The following is an 11,841-nucleotide window of genomic DNA, read 5'->3' on the forward strand; positions in this document are numbered from 1 at the left end:
GCTGCAACTCCACCTCATTACCCCATCCTACCCATAAGCTTAAATAGTCTTGATCTCACGAGTTTTGAGATTGCTGAGTCCTTGTGACTCACAGATACACCCAAAACAGTTGCAGGTGCCGATGATACCAGTGTAGGAGATGCTACCGAACTCAAGTGTGAGTTCGACGAGGACCTTGGTCGTTACTATGTTTCGTTTCCCGATTATCAGTAGTGGAGCCCAGTTGGGACGATCGGGGATCTAGCATTTGGGGTTATCTTCTTTTCTTGGGGGTCTATGTGTGTAGTCCGAATGACGTATGTTTAATTGATGTATTGTGTGAAGTGATGATTGTAAGCCAACTCCTTATCCCATTCTTGTTCATTACATGGGATTGTGTGAAGATGACCCTTCTTGCGACAAAACCACCATGCTGTTATGCCTCTAAGTCGTGCCTCAACACGTGGGAGATATAGCCGCATCGTGGGCGTTACACCCCTTCCACGTATATAAAGGAGGGAGGGAGGACGAGGCCGGCCAAGGAGGAGGCGCGCGCCAAGGGGGGGCAATCCTACTCCAAGTAGGTTTGCCCCCCCCCCTTTCCTATTCCTACTAGGAGAAGGAGGAAAGAGGAGGAGGGGAGAAGGAAAGAGGGGGCCGGCCCCCCAAAGCCTAAACCAATTCGGTTTGGGCCAAGGGGGGCGTGCCCCACACCTTGCTTGCTGTCCTCTTTCTCCACTAGGGCCCAATAAGGCCCATAGACTCCCCGGGGGGTTCCGGTAACCTCCCAGTACTCCGAAAATACTCGATACACTTCAAAACCCTTCTGGTGTCCGAATATAACCTTCCAATATATCAACCTTCATGTCTCGCCATTTCGAGACTCCTCGTCATGTCCATGATCTCATCCGAGACTCCGAACAACCTTCGGTACATCAAATCACATAACTCATAATACAAATCGTCATCGAAAGTTAAGCGTGCGGACTCTACGGGTTCGAGAACTATGTAGACATGACCGAGACACATCTCCGGTCAATAACCAATAGCGGAACCTAGATGCTCATATTGGCTCCTACATATTCTACGAAGATCTTTATCGGTCAAACCGCATAACAACATACGTTGTTCTGTTTGTCATCGGTATGTTACTTGCCCGAGATTCGATCGTTGGTATCTCAATACCTAGTTCAATCTCGTTACCGGCAAGTCTCTTTACTCGTTCTGTAATGCATCATCCTGCAACTAACTCATTAGTTACATTGCTTGCAAGGCTTATAGTGATGTGCATTACCGAGAGGGCCCAGACATACCTCTCCGACAATCGGAGTGACAAATCCTAATCTCGATCTATGCCAACTCAACAAACACCATCGGAGACACCTGTCGAGCATCTTTATAATCACCCAGTTACGTTGTGACGTTTGATAGCACACAAAGTGTTCCTCCGGTATTCGGGAGTTGCATAATCTCATAGTCATAGCAACATGTATAAGTCATGAAGAAAGCAATAGCAAGAAACTAAACGATCAAGTGCTAAGCTAACGGAATGGTTCAAGTCAATCACATCATTCTCTAATGATGTGATCCCGTTCATCAAATGACAACTCATGTCTATGGCTAGGAAACTTAACCATCTTTGATTAACGAGCTAGTCAAGTAGAGGCATACTAGTGACACTCTGTTTGTCTATGTATTCACACCTGTACTAAGTTTCCGGTTAATACAATTCTAGCATGAATAATAAACATTTATCATGATATAAGGAAATATAAATAAAAACTTTATTATTGCCTCTAACGCATATTTACTTCATGAACATAGCTGTGAGGTGGACCCTCACACCGACCAACGCGCGAAGGCCAGAAGCGCTCCTGGGATACGGCCCTGTTGAGCCCTGGGATGTTGACACGGACACATAGCTCGTCGTCCTCGCTGGGACAAGGAGCTGCGCCACGTGGTTGGCGGCGGTCGCCACGCATGTCTCTTGCCTCTTGAAGCTCCTCGGTTGTCTTGGTGATGAACTCCTGGGCACCAGGCAGCCCATGCCTTGTGCCCTCATGAGGGAAGCGTGCGATGAAGCATGCCTCCATGTGGTGCCCGAGCGCCTCCCTCGTGATGTTGGCTAAGTCAGAGGCCCTCCAGAAGAGAGCCCCTGAACCCAGCCCAAGGAGGGCGCCGGGCGCGCCTTCCTATGCGAGGGATGGAGGCGCCCCATCCGTGGGCTTAGGTCCTGAGGTGGTGTGGCTGGAGACACCGCTCTCCTGAGGCTCTTGGCGGAGAAGCAGCTTCTTCTTCTTGGGGACTGCCTCAGGAGGTTATATGGCGCCTTCATTGTCTGGGTCTTCAATCGCCGCAGCCTGGTAGGCGCGCTCGAGGGAGCACACCACATCCTTCTCCTTGCAAGCGATTGTGATGATGTCATGGTTCCCTGGCATTTTGAGGACATTGTAGCCGTGGTGGGTCAGTGCCATGAACTTGGTCAGGGCTGGATATCCAAGGATGGCAGTATACGGCAGGCGGATATGGGCGATGTCGAAGTCGATAAGCTCGATGCGGTAGTTGTCGCGCTGAACGAAGTTGATAGGGAGGCGGATCACTCCTGAGAAGGGCAAGGTGGGCTGCAGCTGATCTTATGGCACTTGGAGGCGGTCGAACATCTCGATGGAAAGAACATTGAGCCCCGCACCGCCATCGATGAGGGTCTTGGTGACAAGGACATTGCTGATGACGGGTGAGCAGAGCATCGGGAGGGCGCCGGCAGTTGCCGCGCACTTGAGCTAGTCGGACGAGCTGAAGGTGATGGTGCACTTGGACCATCTAAGCGGCCGCGTGGCCTCGAGCCTGGGGAGGGCCGCGTTCACCTCGCGAGCGAACTGCTTGAAGATGCGCTGGTAGGCTGGGGCCTGAGCGCCACCCAAGATGCACGCAATGGCGCGAGGTTCCTCGAAGCCCCCAGCCCCCTTGTCCTGATGGTGGTCTTCGTTCCTCCTTGGTGGTGGTGGCAGCGGAGGGAGGCCGGCCTTGCCAGTGGTCCTCATGAGGCTGTTCGCGCGACTCCTGGCGGGGGCCGCGGTCGTCCCAGCGCCCTCCACTTCTGCCTACTCCATGGTCGTAGCCTCGATTATTATGCTCGGGGCGTCGACTGAAGCGCCCGTCGCATATGACCCTGAGCTCTTGATAGTCACTGGTGTTGTGGTTGTGTACGTTGTGGAAGGCGCAGAACGGGCGGCTGCCCTTAGATGACTCTGGGTGGTCGCAGCCGCGCTTCATCTCTGGCTCAGCTGCGAGCACGGCCGCCCCCTTGCGTTTTGCGTCCTTGGTCTTGGCCTTCTTATCTTTTGGGTCGGCAGCTGGAAGCTCGAGAAGGGAGAGGCGTCCCTCCTCAGCTCTTGCACACTTGGTCGCCATATTGAACATCTCCAGAGCTGTACACAGGTCCTCATGGATGGTGAGCTCCTCCTTCATCTTGACATCACGGAGACCATCAAAGAACGCTGATATGATGGCTTCGTCCGAAAACATGGGGTTCTTGAGGCGAACGCTTTTGAAGCGCTAGATGTACTTCTGCAGGGTCTTCCCTGGCTGCTACTTGATGCACCGCAGGTCACCCGCGACACGCGGGCGGTCACGCGTCTCTTGGAAGTTGCGACGAAACGCTCGCACATCTCACCCCAGGAGGAGATTGATTTCAACTACACAACCTTCTTCTTGTAGACGTTGTTGGGCCTCCAAGTGCAGAGGTTTGTAGGACAGTAGCAAATTTCCCTCAAGTGGATGACCTAAGGTTTATCATCCGTGGGAGGCGTAGATGAAGATGATCTGTAACGCCCACGTTGCGGCTACATCTCTCACGTGTCGAGGCACGACATAGAGGCATAACCGCATTGTAGGTTTTGTCGCAAGAAGGGTCATCTTCACACAATCCCATGTAATGAACAAGAATGGGATAAAGAGAGTTGGCTTACAATCGCCACTTCACACAATACATTAATTAAACATACATCAACTAGAGTACACACATAGGTCCGACTACGGAACCAAAATACACACATAGACCGACTACGGTCAAATCCAAACGAAAAGAAGATAACCCCAAATGCTAGATCCCTGATCGTCCCCAACTGGGCACCTCTACTGATCAAGAGGAAAACGAAACACAGTAATGGCCAAGGTCTTCGCCGAACTCCCATTAGAGCTCGGAAGCATCACCTGCACTGGTATCATCGGCACCTGCAACTGTTTTGGTAGAATCTGTGAGTCACGAGGACTCAGCAATCTCACACCCGCGAGATCAAGACTATTTAAGCTTATGGGTAGGAAAGGGGTAATGAGGTGGAGCTGCAGCGAGCACTAAGCAAATATGGTGGCTAACATACGCAAATAAGAGCGAGAAGAGAAGCAATGCAACGGTCGTGAACTAGAAGTGATCCTGAAACTACTTATGCACAAACATAACACAAAGACCGTGTTCACTTCCCGGACTCCGCCGAAAAGAGACCATCACGGCTAAACACGCGGTTGATGCGTTTTACTTAAGTCAAGTGTCAAGTTATCTACAACCGGACATTAACAAATTCCCATCTGCCACATAACCGCGGGCACGACTCTCGAAAGTTTATACACTGCAGGGGTGTCCCAACTTAGCCCATTATAAGCTCTCACGGTCAACGAAGGATATTCCTTCTCCCGGGAAGACCCGATCAGTGTCGGAATCCCGGTTTACAAGACATTTCGACAATGGTAAAACAAGACCAGCAAAGCCGCCCGATGTGTCGACAATCCCGATAGGAGTCGCACGTACCTCGTTCTCAAGACACACCGGATGAACACTACGTACAACTAAAACCAGCCCTCAAGTTTCCCCGAGGTGGCGCTGCAAGTGGCTCTAGTTTGGACCAACACTCCGAGGAGCACTGGCCCGAGGGGGGGGGGTAAAATAAGATGACCCTTGAGTCTGCAGAACCCAAGGGAAAAAGGCTTAGGTGGCAAATGTTAAAACCAAGGTTGGGCCTTGCTGGAGGAGTTTTATTCAAAGCAAACTGTCAAGGGGGTCCCATAAATCACCCAACCGCGTAAGGAACGCAAAATCAAGGAACATAACACCGGTATGACGGAAACTAGGGCGGCAAGAGTGGAACAAAACACTAGGCATAAGGCCGAGCCTTCCACCCTTTACCAAGTATATAGACACATTAATTAAATAAGAGATATTGTGATATCCCAACATATCCATGTTCCATCATGGAACAAACTTCATCTTCACCTGCAACTAGCAACGCTATAAGAGGGGCTGAGCAAAAGCGGTAACATAGCCAAACAACGGTTTGCTAGGAAAGGTGGGTTAGAGGCTTGACATGGCAATATGGGAGGCATGATATGGCAAGTGATAGGTAGCGCGGCATAGCAATAGAGCGAAACAACTAGCAAGCAAATAGAAGTGATATCGAGGGTATGGTCATCTTGCCTGAAATCCCACTAGGAAGAAGAACGAGTCCATGAAGAAGACAAATGGACGTAGTCGAACGAATCCTCACAACTCCGGAACGAAACCGAAGCTAACGAGAGACGTAAACCGGAAAGAAGCAAACAACATGGTAAACAACCAACACATAAGCATGGCATGATGCACAATCAAGTATGATGCATGTCCAGTTTAATGAGGCATGGCATGGCAAGGTGCACAAACAATACTACAAATTAAGTGGAGCTCAATATGCAACGTCTTGCGTATTGACGAAACACCACATTCAAGTTATTTAGTTTGCTCTCGTTTAGGAACAAGACAAGATTAAATGTTGGTCAACATGGCAAGAGGTGAAGCATAATTAAACTAACTAATTAGGCAAGTTTAAATGAGGCCGGAACAACAAACAACAATTCCGGAAAAATCCCATATGCGTATTTTGGATTTGGTACTGTTCTGCCCTAAACACAATTTTAATGTTGTTAAACAGAAAAATAAAGTGCGCCATGTTAATCTATGCATTTTTCTACCACATTTACATATAAAGTTTATTTAAAATGGAGCTACGGTTATTTAGTTATGAAATAAAACATTTTAACAAGGCATTTATGCAAATTAATGCAAACAACAATTTAGACATTTTAAACATGGATGAAAGTTGGATATTATGAAACTAGACAGAATTCTAAGCATTTTACATATATCAGTCATTTTAATATGATGCATGGTTCATGAGTTATTATATGCATGAAGTTTAGGGTCCAATCCGTGAATATGCAGTGCACTGGTTAATTAGAAAAACGTTCCGCGAAAAAAATGTGACTCAGGCCGAATCTGGCTGGCCCAACAAAGCACAGGGTGAGGCGCTGGATCTGAAGCTCACCAGGCCTCATGGGCCGGCTCGGTGGGGAGGCTGGCTTGGATCGATTGATGAAGGGGATCGAGCGGGCTGGAGGTCAACGCACGGCTGAGGGGATTTGGCGCTCGTCGTCCTCCTCGCACGCAGAACCAGGGGAACAGCGCGACGACAAAGAGGCCAGGCGCACCGGCGCGATGCAGAGGAGGCAGGAGGCCGGTAGGGCGCGATGCAGGAGGCGCCGGCAGCGGAACTGCGGGGCTCCGGCGGGAAAGACTTTAGGCGCAGTGGTGGCGGGCTCGAGAAAATCCGATGGGGACGGGGCACCGGAGAGGGAATGGCGACGGCTTGGCGAGGCGAAGCAGAGGTGGCTGGATCCGGACGAGAGGGCCGCGGGAACGGCGGTCAACGCGCGCGGTCGTGCGAGCACGGGAGGTGCAGAACCTTGCACCGGCGACCATGGCAGCAGGGGCGAGCCCCGTACGTTTCCTGGCAGAGGAGAAAACAAACGAGGGAGAGAGTTTAGAGGAGGTAGGAGAGGAAAACAGGGGAGAGGAAAAGGAGGCCGGCGTCGACTCATCTGCTGGGTCCGGTGCTCCGGCTAGCGGCGACTGAAGGTCGAAGAGGAGCTCCTCTCTTTGGGTTCGGGCGAGGCAAGGAGGAGGAATCGCTCGGGCAGGAGATGGCCAGGGATTGAGTGGAGGCGTGGGGAGGTGGATTTGGATCGGGGCGAGGTGGAGGCTGCCGGTTGGGGTGGTGCTGAAAACGAAGGAGGGAGTGGTGGCTGGTAGTGGGGAAGATCCCGATGAGGGAGAGGACAGCGGCGGCGTCGACGGGACAAGAGGGCTAGGATCTAGGGTTTGACCCGGTTTGGAATGAGGTAGCTTATATATAGGGAAAGGGAGAGGATGTGGTTCATCCGATCAAAATCGGACGGTCCTAGAAAAATAGGATAGGAAGCCCAAATAAGAAACCAAAGATACTTTAGGGGTTTTTGGGGATGATCCGAATCCAACGGCGATGACTGAGCGGGTCGGGTTCGGGCAAGGTTTCGGACGCGCACGAGGGGGGTTTGAGAGAGGTTGACGAAGGCAAGAGGGCTTGACAAAAAAAAGTAGACAAAAAAGAAGCGGCAACTACGAACAACCACGAGTTTTATGAAAACATGCGGATGCAATGCGGATGATGCGATGATGAATGCAACAACAACACCAATAAAACACATGACAACAACGAAAAACAGGGAAGGCGTCTGAAGCATCGGTCTCGGGGCATTACAACACTCCACCACTACAAGGGGATCTCGTCCCGAGATCTAGGATGGCACTGGAGAAAAGCGGAAGAGGAAGAGGTAAAACAAAGTTGCTTCTTTGACAAACGAGTGAAACCACGAACCTTGAGAGGTCGCAAAGCTTGAAGAAATGACACGACGGAGGTGAACAATATTTAAAACACTCCGTTCAGCAAGAGGAACAAGGAACAATATGAGAACTTTGTGGGTTGAAAGACATGAATGAAGAGTTCCAGCGTTAAGAAAGGACCTGTAACCACTCTGGTTGAAACGGAATAAGCAAGGAAAGAACATGATCTTTGATAAAACGAGATGATGGTTAGAAGGGAGTTAAATCACAATGCCTCTGGAACGAGAAAATAGAATCTAGATTGATGGAAAGAAAAGAATGGAGAAGAAAATGACAACTCCTCCCACAAATGAATTTGAAAGAAACAACCTTACGAAGAAGGCTTGAACGGAGTTGTTGAAAAATCAACAACGAAAACAATAAGCTGCTTGTGGGCTTATGGAAAACATCCCAATAAATTGAGGCTAATTTTTCCACCAATGAAAACAAAGATTGACTGAGATCAACGAAGAGATGAAAACTTCTTCACCGAGATGAGAAGGAGAAAATTGGATCATTGATGAGCACCACAATAGCAACATTCCTTAGGGAAGGCTTTAGGTGAAATATAACCCAAGATAACTCCAACAAAGAGATTGATGGATCTAAAATACCTCATTCTTGACAACATGTGAATCATGAAGCATGAAGGGAAATTGTCAAGAATGACATAACACCACCTCAAAAGATAAGGTAGAAAGAATTGCACTTCGGAATGCAAGAAGAAGAATACTTGAACTCCTCAAAACAAAACATGTGTTGAGCACCATGTTTATTTTGAAGTATGGCTTGACGGATCATAACTTCAAGAGAAATCTTGAAGAACAATTGAAGAATGAAAAGAATCCTTGACGAACCACCATGTGAACCTTCCATGAAGAACTCCGGTAAAACAAGGATGATATAAGAAGGAGAAGTTGAAAGAACAGGATGAATCCTTGCAATGATTTAGATGGATCTTCGCCATGAGTTAACTTAGAGAGCTTGCAACTCCGGAAACAAAGGATGAAGCATCTCGAACCGAGAATGTGATATGATGAACAATCTGGAAAGAAGAAACTAGATCACTTCGATGAAACAATAATAAGAATTACGTTATGTGTATCCTTCACCAATTTAAATTGATGACAAGTAACGGATTTGGCATACTACTTATTCTCGTAGAAAGGATTAAGAGAGTTATAGCGTGAACTTGATAAAAGTCTTCAACGATCCGCCGGTAGGATTGGAAAGAACGAATGAATTGATATGATAACCAAGGAAGAGAACTCTTGAACGTACCACCGTAAGAATTGGAAATGAAAGTAGCAAAGGCAACAATTCACCAAGAAGAATTAGAAAACGAATAAAGATACTTGACAGAATTTAGATACATGAGAACAAGAGATCATGAACTGATTAGAGGATATTTGAACGATGCACCGGTAAGATTTGGAGAACGGGAGCTGAAAGCTGGAATGAATAATTATGACATGATGGATTTCGGAGGAAAGAAATGGAAACAACTCATGAAATGCTTCGGATGGGTATGAAAAGAATTCTCACAATCGTAAACAATTATGAGAGGACGACATCAAGCTAGAACTACGCATCTTCAAGAGAACGGAGCAAGATTTAAGAGAAATTCTTCTTTTGTCTTCAAAATCTGAGAATGACGACGAGAAATACCACCATGAATTGTTTAAGCACTCCGAAATGAAAATTAGAAAGGTTGAACCAACGATGAAAAGAATTCGAAAGATCTTGGAGAAAGACATTTGACTGATGAAAATTCATTCTTACGTCAAACTTTGAAGAGAATTTGAGAATCCCTCCCGATAAATTAGAAGAGTCAGGTAAGATCCTGGGAAAAGACCTGTGGGTTAGGGCCCACTCAAAAGAACCACCGTTGAACGATTAAAAGAAAGATTGCGCCGATTGAATTAAATGGCTCAAAAGAGATAACAACCTCGAGATAGCTTGAACGGATTAGGAATGGAAATGCGAATCTTCTGAGATATCTTCAGCACTCCAGATAACATGAATAGCAAGAGGTGGATGATTAAGAGATGCGCCGACATGAGAAAGCATTTGAAACGAGGAAAAGAATATGATCAACACTGAAAGCTTGACTGAGTCCACCGGAGAAGAAAAGAACGAAGAATAATAGACTTGAAGCTTCCTTAGCATCTTCATGAGAATCACCAGGTAAGAACATTGATGGAAAAGAATGGAGAAACCTCACATCCATAAGATGGATACATGATTAAGAAATCTGAGTCCTTGAAGAAAGAGGGTGGGAGGGCGGGAAAAACAAAGGCAACTTGGGGCATATGGAACAAACAACGTTGGGAAAACTGAGAGGTGATCTTGCGAATGTTGAAATGATTGGATCCACTTGAGGAGAAGCACGTCAGTTGGAAAGGAATTAACATGGAAACCTCGATGATCAAGAAGGATTAGTATTCACATAGAAATATGAGAACACCGTTTAGGGAAGGTATGGAATCAACACATCGCATTGAAGCAACTCGAATACCACAAAACAAAATAACAACAAAGGATTTGGCTTGCAGAATAAGCCGGAAACAAACATATGATAGAGATTTCGCCCAAAGTGTTCGTGATGAGGCCCCACGGGCACAACGTACAGCAGACATGACGAATGACAAACAAGAAGTCCCCGAATCGGCATAGCCAAGGATTCTTTAAGACGCCTCACGACCACTGTAAATCGACCGTGAAAAACGAACCACTAGACGTTGGACCCCAATCTCAAATCATACATCTGTCGAAAAGATATTCTAGGAGCTACTTGAATTCCCACCTATAAACTCCCGAAACTTTCTGGTTATGCAATCTGGTGTTGGGGATACAGGGGACACAATATACTCACCCAAACTAATAATCCCTAGATCCAGCTGTATCCATCCGTCAACACATAACCAAGAAAACTCCGGAAATCGTGTACCTCAACCTTCGAAAAGCATCTGTTATACGAGTTATTGCAATACTCCCGAACTCCCGCCCCAGTACTGGGTGGCGTCGAGGTGATCTCACCAACAACTTCATAAAAGAGATTTTCGATGTCGGCGAAACTCAGGTATTCCGGAACTGCAACGATAAAATTGTGATGACAACACCTCGGAGCTCAACTCCCCGGGACACTGCCACAACCCCTAAATGTCAGGAGGCACCAAGAACAATGTTCCCGTCACAAAACCATCGGAACGATTCCAAGATACCCGCGTGATCCTAAATTTTTTTTAGTGAAATTTGAGGAGAGGAAAGTCAAAACATCTACGTCAGGAGACCTCACCAGAGGGACGAAGGGACTGAGGAGTAAAAAGAATCCTACTCTCCGATATATATAATCCTAAGACTCAAAACATTTTTTTTCTAGACTCAACAACGTCAGCGATTCGATCAAGCAGGCGGCTCCTAAGTCGGGGATGGATCTGATTACCAACTTGTAACGCCCACGATGCGGCTACATCTCTCACGTGTTGAGGCACAACTTAGAGGCATAACCGCATTGTAGGTGTTGCCGCAAGAAGGGTCATCTTCACACAATCCCATGTAATGAACAAGAATGGGATAAAGAAAGTTGGCTTGCAATCGCCACTTCACACAATACATAAATAAATTCATACATCATTCAAAATACACACATAGACCGACTACGGTCAAATCCAAACGAAAAGAAGAAAACCCCAAATGCTAGATCCCTGATCGTCCCCAACTGGGCACCACTACTGATCAACAGGAAAACGAAACACAGTAATGGCCAAGGTCTTCGCCGAACTCCCATTAGAGCTCGGAAGCATCACCTGCACTGGTATCATCGGCACCTGCAACTGTTTTGGTAGAATCTGTGAGTCACGAGGAATCAGCAATCTCACACCCGCGAGATCAAGACTATTTAAGCTTATGGGTAGGAAAGGGGTAATGAGGTGGAGCTGCAGCGAGCACTAAGCAAATATGGTGGCTAACATACGCAAATAAGAGCGAGAATAGAAGCAACGCAACGGTCGTGAACTAGAAGTGATCATGAAGTGATCCTGAAACTACTTACACACAAACATAACACAAAGACCGTGTTCACTTCCCGGACTACGCTGAAAAGAGACCATCACGGCTACACACGCGGTTGATGTGTT

This window comes from Triticum aestivum, chromosome 2D, assembly GCF_018294505.1.
Source record: "Triticum aestivum cultivar Chinese Spring chromosome 2D, IWGSC CS RefSeq v2.1, whole genome shotgun sequence".
NCBI classification, from domain to species: domain Eukaryota; kingdom Viridiplantae; phylum Streptophyta; class Magnoliopsida; order Poales; family Poaceae; genus Triticum; species Triticum aestivum.